Consider the following 24,991-nt stretch of genomic DNA (forward strand, 5'->3'; position numbering starts at 1 on the left):
CCTCTCATTGCAGATCACATCGCAAGGGTCCTCACATTGCAGATCACATCGCAAAGGTCCTCACATTGCAGATCACATCGCAAGGGTCCTCTCAATGCAGATCACATCGCAAGGGTCCTCTCATTGCAGATCACATCGCAAGGGTCCTCACATTGCAGATCACATCGCAAGGGTCCTCACATTGCAGATCACATCGCAAAGGTCCTCACATTGCAGATCACATCGCAAAGGTCCTCACATTGCAGATCACATCGCAAGGGTCCTCACATTGCAGATCACATCGCAAGGGTCCTCACATTGCAGATCACATCGCAAGGGTCCTCACATTGCAGATCACATCGCAAGGGTCCTCACATTGCAGATCACATCGCAAAGGTCCTCACATTGCAGATCACATCGCAAGGGTCCTCACATTGCAGATCACATCGCAAAGGTCCTCACATTGCAGATCACATCGCAAGGGTCCTCACATTGCAGATCACATTGCAAGGGTCCTCACATTGCAGACACATCGCAAGGGACCTCACATTGCAGATCACATCGCAAGGGTCTTCACATTGCAGATCACACCGCAAGGGTCCTCACATTGCAGATCACATCGCAAGGGTCCTCACATTGCAGATCACATCGCAAGGGTCCTCACATTGCAGATCACATCGCAAGGGTCCTCACATTGCAGATCACATCGCAAGGGTCCTCACATTGCAGATCACATCGCAAGGGTCCTCACATTGCAGATACATTGCAAGGAGGCTACAGAACAGTAATGCCTAGGCGCGTCTGCTATTTTGCAATAGGACTTCAAGATAAAAGTATAATTTTCCGCATTCAGCACTTTTCCATGCTCCCTATAACCACAGGCATGTGCGGGAGGGCTGGCGGGGAGTGCCTGGGCACTCCCTAATCACCCCATGCACTAGCGCCATCCAGTGTCCAGAAGTGTGCAGGGCAAACGGGACCCTAGGGAAGGGGGACCCCACTGTGCCCTGTCACACACTACACACCCTAAGTAATCCACATCTGCAGGTAATCCGTGTCTCTTAATTGCCCCCCCATCTCTCAATCTCTCTTTGCCCCCCATCCTCCCTTCTCTCTCTCTCTGTCTCTCACACCCCCCCTCCTGTTTTCATCTCATCTCCCCCTTGTGTGTGTGTGTCTGAATATATAGACACACACACACACACACGCTTGTGTTTGAGTTGTGGAGTTGCACATCCTCAAAAGAGCACACAATTGGTGAACCAGAGAGAGACTTAACAAACTTGTGTTTACGGGCACTGTGATACAGAGCATGCTGATATTAGTGGACAACAAGACAGTTCACTGCATGTCATGCTTTCAGGAAAACTAAAATACAAGGAGCTGGCAATGAGGAAGGAGTATGAGCAGCAATGCTTTAAGAAAAAAAATGTTTTGTGAGCATTAAACGATGAACAGACTTGATGTTAAATAACAATGTGGCACTGTTTTTTTTTTTTTTTGCAGCAACAACGTGCCACTATCTTTTTATTCAGTAGCAACACCACTTCATGAAACTTTCCCCCTCATGTAGGCCGCAGTGTGAAAGCATTCTACAACTGTCATGACTCATTTGGGAAAAGTGATGAAGCTTGTGGCTGAACAGATGCATAAAATGTCACTCGCTTCGGGCAGCGTGCCACGAGGGACTGTGCGCTTCCTTCACTGCGACTGCTCCTATGCGCTTGCTTCACTGCGACTGCCCCTGGCCACAGAGGGGCATAAATACTCTCCAACGAAAAAAAAAAAGATGTGTAGCAAGGTGCTGCATTCATGTGTAGCGCTACCCTTGCAGGGGCTGCTGGTAACTGGCTCTCCTACACCTGCACAGCCAGGCAAACGCGCATTCTCCGCTTGCATCCAGGCAAAAGAAATCAGTCCCCTTGGCTTTGTTTATATGTTTTATTAGGAGTAACATCTTGGATGGGTGAAGCAATTCATTGGATGCCCAACTTGAATGAAGAACAAACAGGGGAAAACTTCCTTCCTCTGTACAAAAAGATCCCAGACTGCTATCTCTCCTTTACTCACACAGTCCTTAGTGGATTTAGAAGCAAAAGTCCATTACAGACTAAGAGCTTTAAGCCCCTCTTGGAAATAGCACAAACACTTGAGGCAAATGCATGCAGGAGTGTATCCTCTCCTTGTGTAGATCTGCTCCCAGCTACACTGCTTGCAAGCAATACCAGCCCTCCTGGCTGCTTCTAAAGATCTCCCAAGGCAAGGTATTATAAGGGTTAAGGACAGCGCTGTCCTTTTTTGGAATGATTGCTATATGTGGGAGTCTCCCCCCTATTGATTGTCCCTGGATGCGCAATGTACTCACTCTGTCCTTCATGCTCCCACTGCTTTTCAGGCAGGATTCCATGTCAAACCGCTCGGCTGAGTGGGTCCCCCTGAGCCAGCCCGAGCCCAGTTACCCCTAGACCTAGGAGACCCCTCTTAGGCCGCCCAATGTCCCTGGATGCACAATGTACTCACTCTGTCCTTCATCCTCTCACTGCTTTTCAGGCAGGATTCCATGTCAAACCGCTCTTCTCAGTGGGTCCCCCTGAGCCAGCCCAACCAAGCCCAGTTACCCCTAGACCTAGGAGACCCCTCCTAGGCCGCCAAATGTCGCTGGATGCACAATGTACTCACTCTGTCCCCCATGTTCTCACTGCTTTTCAGGCAGGATTCCACGTCAAACCGCTCTGCTGAGTGGGTCTCCCTGAGCCAGCCCAAGCCCAGTTACCCCTAGACCTAGGAGACCCCTCCTAGGCCACCTAATGTCCCTGGATGCACAATGTACTCACTCTGTCCTTTATGCTCCCACTGCTCTTCAGGCAGGATTCCATGTCAAACCACTCTGATGAGTGGGTCCCCCTGAGCCAGCCTGCTGAGCCCAGTTACCCCTAGACCTAGGAGACCCCTCCTAGGCCGCCCACACAGTCTCCTCAACACTCCATCTACCACCAAACTCCCCTGCCAGCATGGCTCATCCATATCTAAGGGCTGGCTCAGCAACCCTGCCAGGCCCACTGCCTGGGGTTTGGCCAAGCCCCCATAAGTATGCAGATCAACCCTCCTGGCCTCTGCCCTCTAGCTTCTAGAAGTTTCTCCAAACACCCTGAACCAGGAGGAGACACCAGAGACCTGCCTGTATGAGTCATCCAGCTTTACCTGCAATAAACCCTGACCCATATTCCAGACTCACACTTAACATGAGTCTAATAAATTTGCCTGTGTTGTCGAACACTAGAAGGTGCTACACAAATACACTTCTTTAAGTGTTCCCTGTGTAGTTAAAGATGTGTGTAAGTTAATTACAGATGTGTGTAAATTTGAATTCTGTTCAGCGAGGCATCCCTTCTCCGACAGCAAAACTGGGCCCTTAATCTCCAGTTCAGATAAACAAACACCTGGACACCTGGCCCGCCTTCGGAGGTTTGGCTTGGGGCAGACGGACACACAGCCGATCGGCGTGTTTGACTGATCAGCTGTGTTATGTTCAGCATTTAAGCATGGATTCATTACAGGCTAAGCAGGGCTAGGAGATGGACGCTCATTTTAGGTGCTCGTGGGATCCACGATTCAGACCCAGACTGAGCAGGTAATTTATATTTACTTTAGCCAATATGAATGTCTCTTGGGTTTGATGCATTTTACATCTACTCTAGATACCACATGATGTACACAGACATATTTGGCCTTACAATTTGGTTTATTGTGGTTTTCTTTTTGGATTTTTCTTTTCTTTATGATAGCATCTTTACCTGCCAGCGGGTGTATACTCATTGGATTCCCGGGGTCCCCAGGGCGCCCCTCTCTGCTCTGCTATTGGCCTGTAAGCGACATTACTGATTGACTGAGGTGAGGTCTTATTTTTACAATATGTTACGGGCCTCTCTATATATTTTTTTTTTCCATGTCATTTCTGTACATCATAATTACGTTTGAATTTTTTTATGTCTGCCCCTCATCTTTCAGATTTCCATCTATGGGGCCCCAGTATACATGACAGCCCTCTGTTGGTCTGGTATTCTAGACTCCAATGTGGCTGGTAGGATATGTGATATAGTGGGGGACTTTTTTACATTTCCCCCCTGAATTTTTCGCTTTATTTCAAGTGTTTATACAATCCTTACTAACATATGGGCAGACGGGACCGGTGTGGGGCCCTGTGTCATGATGTCTCTTCCTCATTTATTTTAAAAAATCGTTTTGGATGCCTAAATGTACACATCTAGTGACTAGGATGTAAGTATATGCTTTGTATTAATCTCATGATATTGTAACAGTCTATGCCAGGATTTGTTGGCCGATTGCTCTACATTTAAATTTTGTAGATATGGCATTACCTGAGAAAAACTCCTGATGAGGGAGAATACAACTCATCTCTGAAATGTCGTTGGGTTTGGGTCATTTCCATTGTACCAATTCACTATTGTTTGTATATTACTATGCATCCTTGATTATTCATGTGTTTTTTTTGTAATTGTAATTATACATTTTTTCTCTTTGTACAATAAATTTTATATCTTTCTATTAATGTTGATATGGTAGTACCTATAAAGTCCCACTCATAGGGGGTTTCTCTATTTCTATATACAAAGTTAGACTGACACTGCTGCTCTGCCAAATGCTATACATTGGATTGCTGAAAGCAAAATTGAAGATAAAATTCGGGTCATTCGTTAATTAGTTATTAGTAATATTTAAAAATAAAATGTTTGCACTAATCTTTTTTTGGGAGTCCACTGAGGGACACAGGACAATAGAAATTCTTTGACATGTGGGTTATACTGCCACCTAAAGGAAATTTGGAGACAGACAACAAGTGTCATGCCTCAGTTTTGTGAGCAAGTGGTACCTAAGGCCTAACGCGAGGGAAGGAGGCCTGTGTGCCTCCATGGACTTTTATGGTAAGTACAGAAATCTTATTGTCTATTGAGGGACAGAGGACGTAGACATGATTGGACATGATGTGGGATATCCAAAATCAGTCCAACTGAGGAGTGGACTACCACTGAAAAATCCTACAGATGAAGTAATATTCTGAAAGAGTAAGAGAAGGAATCAAGGCCTGAACAATGGCTGGATGGAGACAAGTCAACCAATATGGAGATCATCAGCACCAAGGAGATGACACTACGGATTAATCTGGTGTTCTAGACAAGGACAGATAATTACATCGGGAAAAACTAGAACTTTAAAGAGCAATGGGCCTCAACCAGCAGAGGAGAAAACAACCAGTCACACGCCTTAAGGACAAAAAGCAGGTGAACAACTAATACTATAAAGGGGAATAACTCAGACCAACAGACCCCGGTGGTCAACAAAGAAACAAAATGCCTAAGCCTAGCAAACCTAACCCTTGACCTCAAGAAAGGAAGAGGAGACAAACTAGATATACCTAAAAAAGCAGCCAACTAGTAAACCCTTAACCCTCTACTTCAGGGAGAGGGAAACCCAAATATAAAGGATGTCATGGTAGAGAGAGAGATATCACTGCTCCAAGTAGTTCAAGCGACAGTAGAAAACCTTCTCATCCAGCTTGGAAGCCCAGGTGCCGGCAATGCATATCGCAATTAAAAACAGGAAGAAGATCTGGACAGCCGCACTCAAAAAACGTTTTTTTTTGCCCTTTATTCAAAAATTCTTGTGAACAAAAATACAAGCCACAGCAGGAACAGACAGGAGCTAACGCATTTCACACTTCAATGTAGCCCTGAGTCATAGATTTGACTAAGCACTCTGTTCCTGCGGTGGCTTGTATATTTGTTCACAAGAATTTTTGAATAAAAAGGAAAAAAACTTTTTTTTTGAGTGTGGCTGTCCAGATCTTCTTCCTGTTTTTGATAAAGGATGTCATCTGAGAGAAAAGCACTCCCTAAAGAGAGACAGTTATGGATATTAGAACCCTTTGACTGTGAAATCTTAAACAGCAAGAGGAATACTAATCCTAAATCCTTTAAAAGGAGAAATAAAGGTGATTGACATCACCTATATAAAAAGGTAGGCAGAGGTGACCATTCACTGTATTGCCAACTGACAAATAAAAGGGAATAGAAAAATAAAAGGAGTTCTTCCAGTTCACAGCCAAACATGTTTGAGGATGAGATAGCCATACCTGACCGAGTATTAAAGAGATTTTAAAGTATTAAAGAGATGACTCTAGGAATAGGAAAAAAACTTGGTCTTGCAAAGGACAGCATCCACTGTAGAGGTTCTAGGATGAGGACCCCCTCGCGCTTCCACTTATGAGACCTTAGTTAAAAATAAGTGCAAAATATAATAGTACGATGAACTATCTTCCAATGACTCAGTCCCATGAAGACCTCTGGACTTACAATATCCTGCAAGGGGAAGTATACAGCAGAATAAAAGTGTGCAGTCTGTAGACACTCTGGGGAGGTATAGAATTTATAAGTGAAGATAACTTCTTTTGAGAAGGAAAAAGGCCAACACAGACTTGAAGAGCATACAGGAAAAGTACAGTTCCCACTCTGACTAAAGCAAAATAGAAGGAAAACCTAAGGGATAGACAGCAGGAAGAAAAGAGGACCACAAGCCATGGGGTTCCTAGGTAATTCTGGGGATTCCCTAAAAAAAGGGAATTGGAAGAATCTGATACACTCTGGACAGTAGACAATGAAGACTCTTTTGCAGGGACTGTGAGCGTTAAAGGTACTGACTCATTTCGGTAAGGTTGTCTATAGAATTCTACAATAGGGAAGCAAGGAAATAGGTGGCACTTGATAGAATCCAACAGTCTGTGTCATAAGTAGAGAGTAAAAACTGCCAAAGTACACCGAAGAGTCTGGTTTCACAGAGAAGTATCATGAAGATATCATTAAATTCCTACAAAGCTTAGACTTGAAGGAATACTTTGTAACTTATCGGGTTAGTTCTCTTTTCTCTGTGCAAAGCTTCTGGCACAGATCAAATCATCTCACTCTGACCAATCAGAATCCATATGGTCCATCCTGTAAGTGTTGCACAAAGAAGAGGGAGAAGAGTGGGGATTTCAAATCAGACCGTTGGATCCATGGTAATAAATGGGATAACACTCTCAGAGAAAAATTCCCATCAGGGTATGGATCAGATATTCCAGAGTGCATGGGACAATTCTTTAAAAAAGCACAATGGGATGAAACAATTCCAGAGGAAGGAGCAAAAAACAAAAACAAAAAAAAAACTTAAATTAAAAACCCTTAGGGCCGGTTCACACTGCAGGCGATGCGAGGCGACACCGACTTGCCTCGCCGCGACCTGCCGCGACCTCAGCGGCAACTTGCAGATGACTTCTGTATAGAAGTCAATGCAAGTCGCCCCGAGGTCGCCCGAAAGTAGTACAGGAACCTTTTTTCTGAGTCGGAGCGACTCGAGTCGCTCCTCTCAGAACGGTTCCATTGTACAGAACGGGGGCGACTTGTCAGATCGAGGCGAGGCAAATCGTGTCGCCTCGCATCGCCCGCAGTGTGAACCGGCTCTTACAATGCAACTACAGGAGAATCAAAAAACTGCTAGGATACAAGGTAATAAAGATCCAGCAGGACCCCTGTACTGTTTCAAGTGGTCCCTCTGGGATTGGGTTTGAGTACTAATGTTCATTAAGATAGACTGTTCATTATATAGTTTTTGCAAAATATTATAATTGCCACTTGTTGATGTCTTCCTTACTCAATCCATGAGCCCCTTTCAATTTATGCTTTATTGTATACTGGTCAATTGTTGGCTTTATACAATGTCCTTTGTTTATATTCTCTTTTTTTTTCTCCTTGTTATATAAAAAAGGAAAAAAGAAAGAAAAATATTTTAATATAAAAATAGTCAATGAAAAACAAAAACAAAAACAAAAAATAAAAATCCAGCAGAACAATATGCAGTCTCCCACATGAAAAAGTAGGGTTGTAATTTTTACGTCGGAGGTGAGCGGGTTAAACAGAGGATTTATGGCAATGAAATCTGTAGTTTGAGATTAGAGAAGGCTGTGAACATCTATGAGGTACTGTTGAAGAGGCAGATGAAGGGGTTGTCCTGCACCACCTACAGACCTTTTGCGCTGAAGTAGGCATAAACTCCAACCATCTGAGGAAACTTGAATGGTATTGCCCTAGACAGAGCCAAAGAGACCTCTTCCCTTAAAGGTTGAGTAAATTTAATTTTCCTTTTGGGAATACTTGGCCTTGGAAAGGACAGAAACCAGGTACTGTTAAAGAAGCAGATGAAGAATGAGGTTGTTGTGTCCCATCTACAGACTTCCTGCACTTTAGTAGGTGTACCATCTGACCATCAGAGGGTATTGGAAATTACATTTCCAAGGAGGAGATATCTACCCTTACATGGGTGAGTAAATTAAATGTTCCATTTGAGGTTCTTCATCATGCCAGACATGAAGCCAAAAGCATCCTACACATGTGGACTGGCATTACGCCCAAGCAAGATAAACACTTAAATGCTTGCAAGAGACCATCACAGCTATATCAATGTGCTTAATGCTGTGTACACACGACCGGACTTTTCGACAGCAACGTTCAGACGGAACGAATCCATCGGACAATTCGATCATGTGTGGGCTTCCTCTGACCTTTTCTGTCTAAAAATCTGACAGACTTTAGAAATAGAACATGTTTCAAATCTTTCCGCCGGAACCAGTTCCTATCGAGAAAACCACTCGTCTGTACGCAGGTCCGACGGACAAACGACGACGCAAGGGCAGCTACTGGCAACTGGCTATTGAACTTCCCTTTTCTAGTCCCGTCGTTCGTCATTGCGTTAAATGATCAGACTTTGGTGTGATCGTGTGTAGGCAAGTCTGTTTCAGCGGAACTCAGTCGAAAAGTCCATCAGAGTTCATTCCGACAGAAAGTCCGGTTGTGTGTACATACACGGCATTAGACCTTTTCTTCCACAAGCTCCAGGGTATGAGGGTTTGACTTTGAGAACGAGCAGTCTCTTCTAAAAGTGTTAATCCACCCTGACATGGATGCACAAATCTGGGTAATCATCAGTACAAAACAGACAGTTACACCAGATAGTTTGAGCAGATCTTAGGATAGAATCTAACTGATAGCCAATTAAACCCCCAAAAGGTAAGATCGTCATCAACCTGTTTGATGGTATGATCATTAAGGTGGATGACTGAAACATCTAGTGCGGGCATTCTCTCCTTCACATTATCAGGAGGGAGCCATGACTTCACAGGTTGTTTCCAGTCCTCATACAAAAAGGTTTTACAAACAGAATGTAACAGGAAGGTCTGTGTAGCCCCAGCTTTAAAATATCCAATGCCTGTAACAGAAAGCTGATCCCCTGATCCCCTAAGTGCAGGTTAGAATACACTGAGACATATGGGAACTGAAATATAGGCTCTTCGGGAGATGGCTGTGAAGCCTCCGAGTCACAGATGGTAAAAGGGGTCTCAGGTAAACTTAAGTGTGGGGGAACAATACCAGGCTCTGTTGTAGGAGGTGTCGGAGCGCACTTAGCTTGTGAGCAGATTGTTGCATTAATTGCGCACACTTCGAAAAAAAAAAATCCAATTTAAATCTAAAAATGTCTTGTGGAAGCATGTGAGGTCCCAACCTCATGCTATGGAGCTGTACTAGGGCTCCGGGGAGGACAGTCCTATAGTGGTGTTTCTCAACCTTTTTTTTTTCAGTCAAGGCACCCTTTAAAAGTTATGGACAATCTCTAGGCACCCTTTAAAAAAGATGGACAGTCTCAAAGCACCCCATTCTAAAATGTAAAAACTATTATTATAGTTTTATATAGCGTAGCAACATCCACAAGTCCAAGTAGGACGCCCAACATTGTAATTTATTACAAAACTGCCTACCATTAATATCAATGGATGCTTTCACACTGGGGCAGTGCGCTGGTGGGGCGGTGAAAAAATTTCTGCAACCAGCATCTTTGGAGCATGTTTGGAGCACCTCAAAAATGCCCCTCTCCACTGAAATAAATGGGAAGTGCTTCAAAAGCGCCTGAAAGGGCTTCTAAAGCGTCGCAAAATGGTTCTCTTGAGTCATGTGACCTTAGGCCGCGTACACACGGGCGGACTGTTCGCCCAACTTAGTTCTTCAAACAATCCGACAAACAGTCCGCTCAAAATTTGCATGAACGGACTTGACCACACACGATGAACGAACAGTCCGCTGAAAGCGTGCGCGATGACGTGTACAGCACGTACGACGGGACTAGAAAAACGACGTCCAATACACTGCAATGCAACCTTCGGCCGTGTAAACCCTTTCTGAGTATGTGCGATACTTAGTTCGTCCAACTTGCCTACACATGAGCGGACTGTCCGCTGAAACCAAGTTTGGACGGACAAAACCAAGTTTCAGCGGACTGTCTTACGGAAATTCCGAAAAACTTTGTTCATCAGACTGTCCGCTGAAGCCCACACACGAGCAGACTGTCCGCTGAAACACTGTTCAGCGGACTAAGTTGGGCGAACAGTCCGCCCGTATGTACGCGGCCTTAAACAGCACCGCTTACTCCTCAAAAGCGCCCAGCGTTTTATGGGCAGTTTTCAAGCGCCTCAGTGTGAAAGGGGTCGCAGGTTTTAATTGTGCAACATTACAACCTTCTAGCTGCCGGCGTCCTAACAACCGATGGCATCATCACTTGATAATCACTTTTTGGCATCAGTCATTTTTGGTATCAGTTTCGGTTTCGGCCTAGTGTATTTTTCATTTCCGGTATCGGCACCAAAAAACCCATTCGGTGCACCCCTAGTTGAAACCTGTTGAAACGTTATAGTCTTCCGGTACCTTAGTAGAATTTCTTTACAACATTATTTTGTGGATTGTTTATAGGCTTATATGTCATTGTTTTTACGAACACAATTTTAAAATGTACAGTATAAATAAAGATATATATTTTTATTTATATATTCTCGTTTTGTCTACCATGCTGAGTCCTTGAGGTCCGGTTGCTTAGACGGGTTCTGGTTTCACTGGTCCCGCACCTTTTGGTTTTGGATGTGGCTTCTAGCCAAAAAATTTACTATTTTCGATTATTAGAGCCAATGTAACCCAGCCAAGTTTAGGGCATCTGACAGAATCCATCCATTCTATCAGCTACACTCACATTAATAAAGGTTATGCTGATAGCCTGTATAGCCCGAATCCAGGCTCTTCAGCAAACTCCACCTTGATCAACTCCCAAATGATTTAAAAAAAAAAACTGAAAGGGGGGGGGGGGGAACCTCCCAAAACATGGAGGCAGCATCTAAGTTTCTTGTTCAGTAAATATAATAATATTTCCTAGCAGGATGAACATTTTTACTAGGTGCCCCAACTACATACCAATGATTTGATGCTCCAATGAGCGAATCCTCCATTGTTATCAGAGAGGCAGCAGCCTAGGACTTCAAATTGGGTCTATATATATAACAGACTGCCATAACCGACTGAGCTCCTCCAAGGAGAACACCCCCTTTTTTTGCATAAAAAAAAAAAAAAAAAACAACACTCTTCATTCCTATTGATCCAGCACTACCACCCGTCTACTAGTTTCTGTGTGAGGCAAGTTGTCAGGAACCGGTGTGACCAGAAATATGTGTGGACTGCCACAGAGTAACCAACCACAGGTAAAGTGTAAATAATATAACATTTATTACAAGATAAGTGGATAACACAAAGAAAAACGCACCTCCAGTATAACAAACAGTGTAACCCAACCAGCGCACCAAAATAAACAGCGAACACACAATAAACAACTGCCTAAATCAAATATATACAGATAACGTGAAAACCAGATCATAAACGTAACAGAGCCAGGGTCATACACGGGAGATCAAGCAGAGGGAGCTGGGAATGAGGCAGGAGACGGAATGAGCAGGTAGGAAGGGATCAGGCTGTAGGGTCGGAGTTAGGGTCAGGGTCCAAGAACAGGAGACGGGATGCAGGCTCCAGGAACACAGATCATGGGCACATGGAGAAAATAACAAGGCAATGTGTAACAGCATGCACCAGGTTTAAATACACTGCAATCAGGCATCAAGCGATGCCTGATTGCAGGAGGATGATGTCAGCTTCTGACTGCCGAGAGACACCCACTGGTGGACACCGTAATTGCAGCCTAAAGATCTGGGAGCCACAGTGCCACCAGCAGGTGAATCCTTTCCTGACCAACAAGCTTGACTGCTGAGAAACACCCACTGGTGGACAACGGAACTGCAGCCTAAAGATCTGGGAACCACAGTGACACCAGCAGGTGAATCCTTTCTGACCAACAGCCTTGACTGCTGAGAGACACCCACTGGTGGACAACAGAACTGCAGCCTAAAGATTTGGGAACCACAGTGACACCAGCAGGTGAATCCTTTCCTGAGCTGACATCAGCCTCTGACTGCTGAAAGACACCCACTGGTGAACATCAGCACTGCAGTCCATAGATCTGGGAGGTACAGCGCCACCAGCAAGTGAATCCTTTCCTGACACAAGTAAGGCCTCATGTACACTGGTAAAGAGGCATTTTTAATGGGGAATCATATCATTGCAAATGGTCAGAAATTATTCCTTATTGAAAATGCTTCCAAGACCCCTTTCCCACTGGGGCTGCCCATGCACTTGCGGTAAAGCACTGCTCGTTTTAGCTGCACTTTACCGCCGTTTTGGCCGATAGCTTTTAACCCCCGCTGGCGGCCGTAAAAAGGGTTAAAAATGCCTGTGTTGCGGAGGCACTTTGGAAGCACTTCTTAGGCACTTCATAAGCAGTGCCTATTCACTCCAATGGGCAGGGAATTTTGGGAGCGCTGTATACAAGGGCTCCCAAACAGCCCCAAAGACACTGCTTGCAGGACTTTTTCTAATATCCTGCAAGCGCACCGCCCCCAGTGTGAAAGCCCTTGGGCGTTTTTTCATGATGGTTACTAGCTGTCAAGTTACATTGTTTAGAAGAGTTTTCCAAACGTCCAGTGTACATGAAGCCTAACCCTTCACCCCCCTTAAACCTGCATGTTGCCACCGATTGACAAGAATACAGGGAAAAAAAACAGCAAGGTGAGCATGCACCGAAGATGACAAAAAAGACATATGCAACACCAAAAGCGTATCCTCTGTCAGATAACATGTTTATTATCTATAGGACCACTTCATGTTATTGCCATCTACATTTAAAACAGAAACATGTACCTGAATTGTATAGGTTCTGGACTCAGCTGAAAGTCAGGAGAATTTCTCCACACAGAGATGAAGACAACTTGAAAATGAAACTACGATGTGTTTGTTTTCTGAATGAAGATGGTTGATGAGCAGACCGAGCTGGGATACTGCGAGCTGAGAAACCAAGCCATAGAGGAGGGAGCTAGTATAGCCTTAACAGAAAAAAAAAAAAAAACAATGTTACCATGAGTAAAATGCACACCCAATAATTTGTAATTTTTTTTTATTTCAGCAACCAAATATATCCTTTTCTTGTCCTGGGAAATATGGACGTATGTAAAAGAAAACTGGATTGGTTTCTCTGGGTGTAAGAGGGGACTTGTTCTTCAGACACTGATGAATAAAGTTTTTAGCATGCCAATAAAACATTTTTAAAAATTGGGCCAAGACTTCCATTATACCACCATTTTATTGTTTGTTTTTTTGTTTTTTTATATCAGATTCCTGGTTTATTTCTCTCTGCATCTCTCTTGAGGATGTTTCCCCAGTTACAGGCACAGGAGCTGATGGAATGCCTTTCCGTTAACCACTTTCAGACCGGACCATTTTGCTGGCTTAAGACCAGACCCCTTTTTGCGATTCGGGACTGCGTCGCTTTAACTGACAATTGCGCGGTTGTGCGACGTGGCTCCCAAACAAAATCAACTTCTTTTTTTTTCCCCACAAATAGAGCTTTCTTTTGGTGGTATTTGATCACCTCTGCGGTTTTTATTTTTTGCGCTATAAACAAAAATAGAGCGACAATTTTGAAAAAAAAAACACATTTTTTACTTTTTGCTATAATAAATATCCCCCAAAAATATATAAAAAAATAATTTTTTTCCCTCAGTTTAGGCCGATACGTATTCTTCTACATATTTTTGGTAAAAAAAATAAAAATAAAAATCGCAATAAGTGATTATTGCTTGGTTTGCACAAAATTTATAGCGTTTAAAAAATAGGGGATAGTTTTATGGCATTTTTATGAATAATTTTTTTTTTTTACTAGTAATGGTGGCGATCAGCGATTTTATGGTGACTGCGACATTATAGCGGACACATCGGACATTTTTGACAAATTTTTGGGACCATTGTCATTTATACAGCAATCAGTGCTATGTAAATGCACCGATTCCTGTGTAAATGACACTATCCCTGTACATTACATCTCATTATTATTTAAGGTACCCATATAGCGCCATCAATTTAGACATACATCGCACACTCACATCGGTCCCTACCCTCAAGGAGACCACAATCCAAGGTCCTCTAGTCACATTCATACACTAGGGCCAATTTTGGACAGACGCCAATTAACCTACCAGCATGTCTTTGGAGTGTGGGAGGAAACCGGAAATACCCGGAGGAAACCCACGTAGGCACAGGGAGAACATGCAAACTCCAGGCAGGTAGTTTCAGCGCTATAGCGCCTGCAAAAGGGCCTCATTGTGAAAGTAGCCTAACTGTATGGGGGCTTGGCTGACAGGGTAAGAGGAGAGAGAGAGAGAGAGAGATCGCTGTTCCTAATCACTAGGAACAGACGATGACGCTCAGCTCCCCTGTCAGAATGCGAATCTGCCGTGTTTACATTGACAGATCCCTGTTCTGCCTCTGTGTGGAGCGATCGCGGGTGGTCATCGCCCGTGTTTGGGGGCACTTGCGCACCTGCTATATTTATTACACAAAGCGACGTACGATGATGGCGATTCACGCAATAGAGCCAACCTGCCACAGTACAACTGCGGCCGCTGGTATTTAAGTGGTTAAGTAATTTTTTTTTTGGTAGATTACTCCTTTAACCAATTAAGGCCCGCCTCACGCCGATGTACGTCGGCAGAATGGCACGGCTGAGCACAAGCACGTACCTGTACGTTGCTTTTTAAGTGCCCAGCCGTGGGTCGGGAGCGCGCCGGCGGCGGCGTGCTCCTGGCCCTGTCCTGTGCTCCGTGACCGTAGGGTCACAGAGCTGAAGAACCAGGAGAGGTCTGTGTAAACAAACCTCTGCCCGTGCTTTCCTGTGTGGCTGTCACCGATCATCTGTTCCCTTTCGATCAGTGATGTCACATGCCAGGCCACGCCCCCTACAATAAAAAAAACACATAACGTCATGCATAACCCTTACACTGCCCCCTAGTGGTTAACTCCTTCACTGCCAGTGTCATTTACACAGGAATCAGTGCATTTAAATAGCACTGATTGCTGTATAAATGACAATGGTTCCAAAAATGTGTCAAAAATGTCCGATGTGTCCGCCATAATGTCGCAGTTACAATAAAAATCGCTGATCACCGCCATTACTAGTAAAAAAAAAAAAATATTAATAAAAATGCTATAAAACTATCCCCTATTTTGTAAACGCTATAACTTTTGTGCAAACCAATCAATAAATCGCTAATTGCGTTTTTTTTTAGCAAAAATATGTAGAAGAATACGTATCGGCCTAAACTGAGGAAAAAAATTTTTTTTATATATTTTTTGGGAATATTTATTATAGCAAAAAGTAAAAAATATTGCATTTTTTTTCAAAATTGTCACTCTATTTTTGTTTATAGCGCAAAAAATAAAAACCGCAGGGGTGATCAAATACCACCAAAAGAAAGCTCTATTTGTGGTAAAAAAAGGATGCCAATTTTGTTGGGGAGCCACGTAGCACGACCGCGCAATTGTCAGGTAAAGTGACACAGTGCCGAATCGCAAAAAGGGGCCCGGTCCTTTGGCTGCAAATTGGTCCAGGGCTTAAGTGGTTAAAGGGGGTGTGTCCTATCCCTGCATACTTTTGCTAATATGTGTCCCTCGTTCCCATCTCAAAAAGTTGGGAGGTACGCTCTTGTATTTATAAAGTTTATGCTTAATGCAAAAATTAAGCTTTAAAATATAAAGTCACTGGTGATGTAGAAATGAAACCATTATTCTAAAAAGGTAAAAAAAAAAAAAAAAAAAGATAAATGGAACAGATTTAAATCAGTTTTAATATTTCCAACACATCACCTACAAAATTATAGATTTGTGACATCTGAGAAGTGTTGTTTGTGGCGGTTAGATGGGAAAACAATGATGCGGCGGGCAAGGACTCTACCTCCTGAACCAATTTGGCACTTTTCAATGTTTATAAGAAGAATGATTGAGGGCTTTCTATGGTGTGGTGAGGGGAGGGTGGGCATATGATAAAAGCTCCTATGTTACAGCGGAGAAAAAAAAAAAAAAAAAAACTGAAAAACAACATGTGATCCATTTTTATATCTGATTCTCACAAATTGCTGCTGACACTCAGAACACTGGAAGCCGGGCTGAACTGGTATTGTGCTCTCTCTTCACTCGCTATCTCGCTTATTAATAGCTAAAGTGCTGCTGGTAATAATAACGAGGAATTCAGATGTTTAAATATACATAATTGCCTCATTTTATTCACCGGTTTGGTAAATCAACCTTGAGCAAGTTTTTTTTATTTTTTTTCCTTCACCACATATTTGCTGGCCCTTATAGCGGTAGTAAAGTCAATTTTATAACTTTTACCTACAGGTAAGCCTATAATAAGGCTTACCTGTAGGTAAAAAGAATATATTCCCCTCGCAATGAGCCGAGCTGCTGACTTCAGCGGTGCATGCGCACAGGGGATTCTCGGCTGAAAGCAGATGCCGGACTTTGCCGGAAAGAAGTCTCCTGAGCGCATGCGCGGGAGTGACAACATCGTGGCTCCGGCCACTCTCAGCGCCGGAGCCGTTATACCTGGAAGACACGCCGAGGCAACATGTCAGATTCCTCGGCGTGGACCAGGTGAGTTAACGACTCCTCGTTCTAAGGTATTCCTTAAAGTGGTTGTATGGTAATTTTTTTAACTTTTACCTACAGGAAAGCCTATAATAAGGCTTACCTGTAGGTAAAAAAAATATCTCCTAAACCTGTACGGTTTAGGAGATATTCCCCTCGGTATGCGCCGCTGACTGCAGCGGCGCATGCGTACAAGGGGGTTCTCTCCGTGAAAATCCGGCAGCGCTCGTGCGGCCGGACTGAAATCTCCCGCGCGCATGCGCGGGAGTGACGATATCGCGGCTCCGGCCACTCACAGCGCCGGAGCCGTGATACCCGGAAGAGACGCCGAGTGAGCATGTCGGCTCCCTCGGCGTGGATCGGGCCAGATGTCGGGGCCTCGTTCTAAGGTAAGTATTTCATAATGAGCTAGTATGCGGTACATACTAGCTCATTATGCCTTTTGCTTTGCAGGTTTAAAAAAAAAAAAAAAAAAAAAAAAAAAAAAACATTGCGGGTTTACTACCGCTTTAATGAGTTAGTATGCACCGCATATGCCTTTTGCCTTACAGGTGTAGGGAAAAAATTTTTGGGGGGGGGTATACAACCGCTTTAAGGCCCCTTTCACATTGGCCCATCCGATCTGGTCCACCTCCAGTCTACAAAAAAAAAAGAACCCCTGCTCCAGATGTATAAAAAGATGAGGCTGGACTGCAATCATATAAATGATTCCTAAACCCAATAGTGATAACACGCTTTGGTCTAATTATAGGCCCATATCTCTTTTAAACACCGATATTAAGCTTTTAGCTAAAGTACTAGCCCTGCGTCTTAATCAATTTATTGGTAACCTGGTTCACAAAGACCAAGTGGGATTTATCCCTAGACGGCAATCTAGCGACAATATACGTTGAGTGGTTCTGCTGCAACATATCGGCAGATCTCGTAAAATCCCAATGCACCTGCTTTCACTTGATATTCGAAAAGCCTTTGATACGTTATCCTGGCCATATTTGCAGTATGTGCTACAGCTTTGGGGCTTTGGCTCTCATTTTTTACAATGGGTTCAGGCCCTTTATACCCACCCACAGGACTATGTTAAATACTCAGGCTTCACCTCCGATAGATTCCCTATCCAGCGTGGAACTAGGCAAGGATGTCCCCTTTCCTCGCTAATTTTTGCCCTTGCCATAGAGCCCTTAGCGGCCCTGATCAGAACAGATCCCAATATCAAAGGCTTGGACATTGCCTCTGTGTCGCACAAGCTTTGCCTATTCGCTGATGATGCTCTCCTGTTTATTACTTCACCTCACACCTCGCTCCCAAACCTTTTCCACCTTTTGGATAAATTTGATTTGGTCTCTGGATTGGAGGTAAACCAAACTAAGTCGCGGGCCCTCAATGTGTCTCTGCCATTGGAAACCTTTCAAAATTTAAAGGAAACTTATCCCTTTCAATGGTCAACATCTTCTATTCCATATCTGGGCGTTAAACTCACTAGTGACCCAGCTCAACTGTTCCAGTCCAATTATCTCCCCGCATTACGTAACCTTACATCCCTTATGACCTCTTGGCAACCGCTCTGTGTTTCATGGTTGGGTAGGATCGCGGCCGTGAAAATGACGTTGCTGCCCAAGTTGCTATATCTTTTTAGGGTACTTCCGGTCGCGATCCCCCCGTATTTCCACCGTGTCATGCAGAGTCGTATTTTTCAGTACATCTGGGGGTCAACTAGGCCTAGAGTCTCCAGGCAGACCCTGTTTCGCCATAAGGCGTAGGGAGGATTGGGTGTACCCAATCTCAGGCTTTACTTTTACACAGCGCAATTGGCTCAATTGGCCCTTTACCATGCGACCGTTGAGACACCCCTGTGGGTCAGCCTCGAAGCTGTAGATGCCTATCCCCTGATCATATCTCATTTACTGTGGCTGCCATCCTCAGCAAGGAAGTCGATTTGTAATCCTGTCACCCGTTTGCCGGTCGCGATCCCCCCGTATTTCCACCGTGTCATGCAGAGTCGTATTTTTCAGTACATCTGGGGGTCAACTAGGCCTAGAGTCTCCAGGCAGACCCTGTTTCGCCATAAGGCGCAGGGAGGATTGGGTGTACCCAATCTCAGGCTTTACTTTTACACAGCGCAATTGGCTCAATTAGCCCTTTACCATGCGACCGTTGAGACACCCCTGTGGGTCAGCCTCGAAGCTGTAGATGCCTATCCCCTGATCATATCTCATTTACTGTGGCTGCCATCCTCAGCAAGGAAGTCGATTTGTAATCCTGTCACCCGTTTCTCACTGGGGTTGTGGGACAAGTTGAAGACTACTTATAAATTACAATCACCTCATTCCCCCTTACTCTCCTTTATTGGCCACCCAAGTTTCACTCCCGCTTACTCGGATCCCGCCTTGTTCGATGCCTGGTCCCAAAGGGGCCTTACTAGAGTATGTGACCTGGTATCGAGTAATGCAATCCTAAAGTTCCCAGTCTTGCAAGCCAAAGCTAAGCTTCCCCATAAAGAGTGTTTTCGATACCTCCAAATAGCCCACTTTGTCCAAATGAACACTAAATCATGCACTGACCTAGGCCGACTGACCCCTTTTGAGACAATTTGTAAAACGGACCCACACTCTCCGGGAATCATATCCTGCCTCTACTCCTATCTTTCCTCTAGCCTGAATTCTCCTCCACTATACTGTATACTAGTTCTTGGTCTCATGATCTTTCTCTTAGTCTTGAACCTGAAGATTGGGGCAGAGTTTGGCTCAACACTAAAATCGCTACTCAGAATATAATCGCGGCTGAGGCCAACTATAAAGTCTTAATGCGTTGGTACCTGGTCCCAGCCAGGATATCCAGATTTGTGCCAAACTATTCTCCAAACTGTTTCCAGGGGGTGTAATGAGCTTGGCACGCACCTTCATATTTGGTGGGCCTGCCCAGTGGCGACGGAATTTTGGAAGCAAATTTTTATTATCCTATCCAGACTTTTACAATGTACTCTATCGCCAGATCCAACGATTGCCTTACTAAACTTAATACCCCGCAGGTTTACCCGACCCCAGACACGGCTCCTCCTTCAGGTAGTTACAGCAGCAAAGCAGACCATCGCAAAAGCCTGGAAATCTGCGACCCTGAGCATTCCTGAAGTTAAAGAGGAAGTAAACCCTTTCAAACCACTTTGACCTACAGGTAAGCCTAGATTAAGGCTTACCTGTAGGTCCAAGCAATATCTCCTAAACCTATATGGTTTAGGAGATATTTGCCCGAAAATGGGCACCGCTGTCTACGGCGCATGTGCCGTAGACAGCGGCGCGCAGGCGCACTAAATGCGGCAAGTCCAAGAATGGATCTGCCTAATTTGTCGACTCCCGTGCGCATGCGCGGGAGTGACGTCATCGCGGCTTCGCCGAATGGCAGCGGCGGAGCTGCGAGACGCGACTCCCGTGCGCATGCGCGGGAGTGACGTCATCGCGGCTTCGCTGCTGTCATTCGTCGGAGCTGCGAGACGCCACCAGCAAGATGGATGCGGCGGACTACAGGGGACAGCGGTGACTTCGCTGGCTCCTGTGTCAGGTAAGTGACACATAATGAGCTACTATGCGATGCATAGTAGTCCATTATGCTTTACCTTTGCAGGGAAAAAAAGAGGAAGTAAACCAATCAGGGTTTACTCAGGCCATGATTCATAGCAAAATTGAAGCAATTATTTTAGATAGACTCCCTCTCTATTGTAGGATTTGGCAACCTTGGGTGGACCACTTCCTACCCCCAAATTTTGATCCCTACCTTTTAGTACTATAACTTTAATGTTAGCTTTTTACCTAGGGGCGCCCCAATTTTCTATTTTCTATTGAGACCCTTGGGGACACTGGGCCGCCCACTGTCCCTTCTTTGTCCCGTTTCTTCCCTGTGCTCCCTTGCACTTTTTCTATACTTTACTTTTCCTTGCCTCTATTTCTTTTTCTATTTCTTTCTTTGTGGCTGGTTGACTTTATTAGTCTTTTTTTTATGTTTTCTCCTGTACTTAAACTACAGTAGGGTATAAACTCTTTGAATGGTTTCTGTTCCCCAGTTCTGGGGATGATTAACCCTACTTGGGGACCTCCTCTCAGTGGGATTCCCCCTTCAGTTTACCTTTGATCCAAAGTAGCTATTTTCCACTAAAGCGATCTGTCGGTACTAATGGATCTTGGACGCTTTCATTTGATTTATTATGTTTTATACGTTGGCCTCGTACTGTAAATGTTGCCTGTATATCTATGCTATAATTGCTCGCTACTGTGCGACCTTCTGTACTTGTGTAATGATTCTTTTTTATATATCAATAAAAACATTTGAAAAGAAAAAGATGAGGCTGATTGGAGTATCTTGCAGAGTTCCAACCCCCGGCCCGGCTCCGTGGGAAACTTGGAAAGAAAGAAAGCAATGGCCTGCACATCCAGAACTTCCGATTGCCTTTTATTTGCTTCACAAAGATAACACCAGAGACACCAAACTGTGGTCACGTAGACGTGTTTCACACATACATCTTGTGCTTAATCATTACCAATGATTTGTAGCAGTATGTGTAGCAGCTGACTTAATTTTTTTGCTGGGGGGGGGGACTTGGCGTTAACGAGTGCCTGTCAAAAGGTGCAGCTGCTCATATTAACCCCCAGGGAGTATTAAGATAAAAAAAACCTTCTATGTGCAGCAGCCCCCCTCATACTTACCTGAGCCCATCTCTATCCAGTGATGTTGCATGAGAGACTCAGTTGTCCGGGATTCTCCCTCCTGATTGGCTGAGACACAGCATCAGGTGCTATTGGCAGCTACAGTTGTGCTCATCAGTTTACATACCCTGGCAGAATTTATGATTTCTTGGCCATTTTTCAGAGAATATGAATAACACAAAAACTTTTCTTTCACTCATGGTTAGTGTTTGGTTGAAGCCATTTATTATCAATCAATTCTGTTTACTCTTTTTAAATCATAATCACAACAGAAACTACCAATTGACCCTGATCAAAAGTTTACATACCCTGGTGATTTTGGCCTGATAACATGCACACAAGTTGACACAAAGGGGTTTGAATGGCTATTAAGACCCCTTTCACACCACGCCGCCCATAGCGTCAGCAGTAAAACTGCGCTATTTTTAGCTGCGTTTTAGCGTCGGATTTGTGGCGCATTTCGGCCGCTAGTGAGACGCTTTAACCCCCGCTAGCGGCCGAGAAAGGGTTAGCAGCGTTTTGCCGGCGGTATTACAGCGCTGCCCCATTGATTTCAATGGGGAGCAGCGGTGGAGGAGCGGTAAACCTTCACCGCTCCAAAGAAGCTGCTGGCAGGACTTTTTTCTGACGTTCTGTCAGCGCACCGCTGCAGTGTGAAAGCCCTCAGGCTTCCACACTACAAACAATGGTGCAGCTGTTTTAGGGCGGATTGCAGGCGCTATTTCTAACGCTATAGCGCCTGCAAAACGCCCTGGTGTGAAAGGGGTCTTAAGGTAACCATCCTCACCTGTGATCTGTTTTGCTTGTAATTAGTGTGTGTGTATAAAAGGTCAATGAGTTTCTGGACTCCTGACAGACCCTTGCATCTTTCATCCAGTGCTGCACTGACGTTTCTGGATTCTGAGTCACGGGGAAAGCAAAAGAATTGTCAAAGGATCTGCGGGAAAAGGTAGTTGAACTGTACAAAACAGGAAAGGGATATAAAAAGATATCCAAGGAATTGAGAATGCCAATCAGCAGTGTTAAAACTCTAGAGGCGATTCAGTTCGCATTGTGCGCTATACAAGTATTTCATTCATTCATTCATTCATTCAATCAAGAAGTGGAAAATGAGGGGTTCTGTTGAAACCAAACCACGGTCAGGTAGACCAACTAAAATTTCAGCCACAACTGCCAGGAAAATTGTTTGGGATGCAAAGAAAAACCCACAAATAACTTCAGGTGAAATACAGGACTCTCTGAAAACATGTGGTGTGGCTGTTTCAAGATGGACAATAAGGATGCACTTGAAGAAAGATGGGCTTCATGGTCGAGTCGCCAGAAGAAACTCATTACTACACAAATGCCACAAAGTATCCCACTTACAATATGCCAAACAGCACAGAAACAAGTCTCAAACCTTGTGGCACAAAGTCATTTGGAGTGATGAGACCAAAATTGAGCTTTTTGGCCACAACCATAAACACTACATTTGGAGAGGAGTCAACAAGGCCTATGATGAAAGGTCCACCATTCCTACTGTGAAACACGGAGGTGGATCTCTGATGTTTTAGGGATGTGTGAGCTACAAAGGTACAGGAAATTTGGTCAAAATTGATGGCAAGATGAATGCAGTATGGTATCAAAAAATACTGGAGGAAATTTGCATTCATCAGCCAGGAAGCTGCACATGGGACGTACTTGGACATTCCAACATGACAATGATCCAAAACACAAAGCCAAGTCGGCCTGTCATTGGCTACAGCAGAATAAAGTGAAGGTTCTGGAGCTGCCATCTCAGTCTCCTGACCTCAATATCATTGAGCCACTCTGGGGAGATCTCAAAGATGCTGTTCATGCAAGACAGACCAAGAATTTCAGCAACTGGAGGCTTTTTGCCAAGAGGAATGGGCAGCTTTACCATCTGAGAAGATAAAGAGCCTCATCCACAAATACCACAAAAGACTTCAAGCTGTCATTGATGTTAAAGGGGCAACACACGGTATTAAGAACCGGGGTATGTAAACTTTTGATCAGAGTCATTTGGATTGTTTCTGTTGCCATTATGATTTAAAAAGAGTAAACACAATTGACTGATAATAAATGGCTTCAGCCAAACACTAACCATGAGTGATAGAAAAGTTTTTGTGTTATCATTTATATTCTCTAAAAAATGGCCAAGAAATCATAAGTTCTGCCAGGGTATGTAAACTTATGAGCACAACTGTATGAAAGTCAGTGAGCCAATAAGAGAGAGAGAAGGCGGGGCTGAGCCACAGCTCTGTGTCTGAATGGACACACAGAGCAGCGCCTTGGCGCGGGTGCTTCCATAGCAAGCTGCTTGCTGTGGGGGCACTTAGCAGGAGGGAGGAACCAGGAGCGTCGGTGGGGGACCCGAGAAAAGGGAGGATCGGGGCTGCTCTGTGCAAAACCACTACACAGAGCAGGTAAGTATAACATATTTTTTTATTATTAAACAAAAAAAATTAGACTTTAGGTGTCACTTTAACTGCTTGCCGACTAGCTGCTGTCATTATATGGTGGCAGGTTGGTATGGCTGCTCAAATTGCTGTAGGTGTACATCAGTCACTTTGAAACCCCTCTCACGCCGAGGTGCTTTACAGATGCTAAAAATAGTGCCTGCAAAGCACTTGTAAAGCGCCTCTGCTTTCACACTGGAGTGGTGCACTGGCAGGCCGTACAAAAAAAGTCCTGCGAGTAGCATCTTTGAGGTGCTTTAGAAGCGGTGTATACACTGCTCCTAAAGCGCCCCTGCCCATTAAAATCAATGGGCAGCACCGCCAAAGAGCCTCCAAAGTGCCACTGCAGCAGCACTTTGCGGGCACTTTTAACTCTTTTCCGCCTGCTAGCAGGGCCCAAAAGCCGAAAAGCGCCGCTAACACAATGGTAAAGTGCCGCTAAAAATGGCAGTGCCGGGGTTCAGTAGTAAGTGATGCAAAGGTTCAGGAATAATTTCAACAAAGTTCCCAGAAGCTCAACAGTAATTCCACAAACCATCACCTGATTGGGGTTTTCTCAATCACAGTGAAATCCCTTCTTTCTGAGATTGGTAGTGGCAACCAAGCGGGTCATCTTCCTCCCAGGCGGTGGGCAGGGCTAGCAGGACTGTGATTGGCTTTAGCAGTGGCCAATGACAGTCCTCCTCCTGGAACAGGGACCACACTCCCCCCCCCCCCCCCCCCAGCAGAACTGCACCCAATCTCTTTTCCATCACAGAAGCTGAGGATCATAGCTACAGTAAGGGCTGGTTCACACAGGGGGCGACACGAGGCGACACTACTTGTGAAGCCAAGTCGGATACGACTTGTATCCGACTTAACAGCGCGACTTGGGGCGACTTACAAGTCGCCTCCAGGACAGGGAACTGTACAAGTG

General features: G+C 44.6%; 1 long non-coding RNA gene across 1 annotated transcript in view; it reads right to left on the minus strand.

Moving 5' to 3' along the window:
• Positions 1-24,991, minus strand: part of LOC143981688 (uncharacterized) — a 365,565-nt gene that overhangs the window by 284,469 nt on the left and 56,105 nt on the right. Inside the window, exon 2 of the long non-coding RNA XR_013274348.1 lies at positions 13,149-13,330. This is a non-coding gene — a long non-coding RNA (uncharacterized LOC143981688). The remainder of the gene's footprint in view (positions 1-13,148; positions 13,331-24,991) is intronic.

The sequence above is a fragment of the Lithobates pipiens genome, unplaced genomic scaffold, assembly GCF_037356315.1.
Source record: "Lithobates pipiens isolate NorthernLeopardFrog02 unplaced genomic scaffold, aLitPip1_a1.2 Scaffold_16, whole genome shotgun sequence".
Lineage (NCBI taxonomy): Eukaryota > Metazoa > Chordata > Amphibia > Anura > Ranidae > Lithobates > Lithobates pipiens.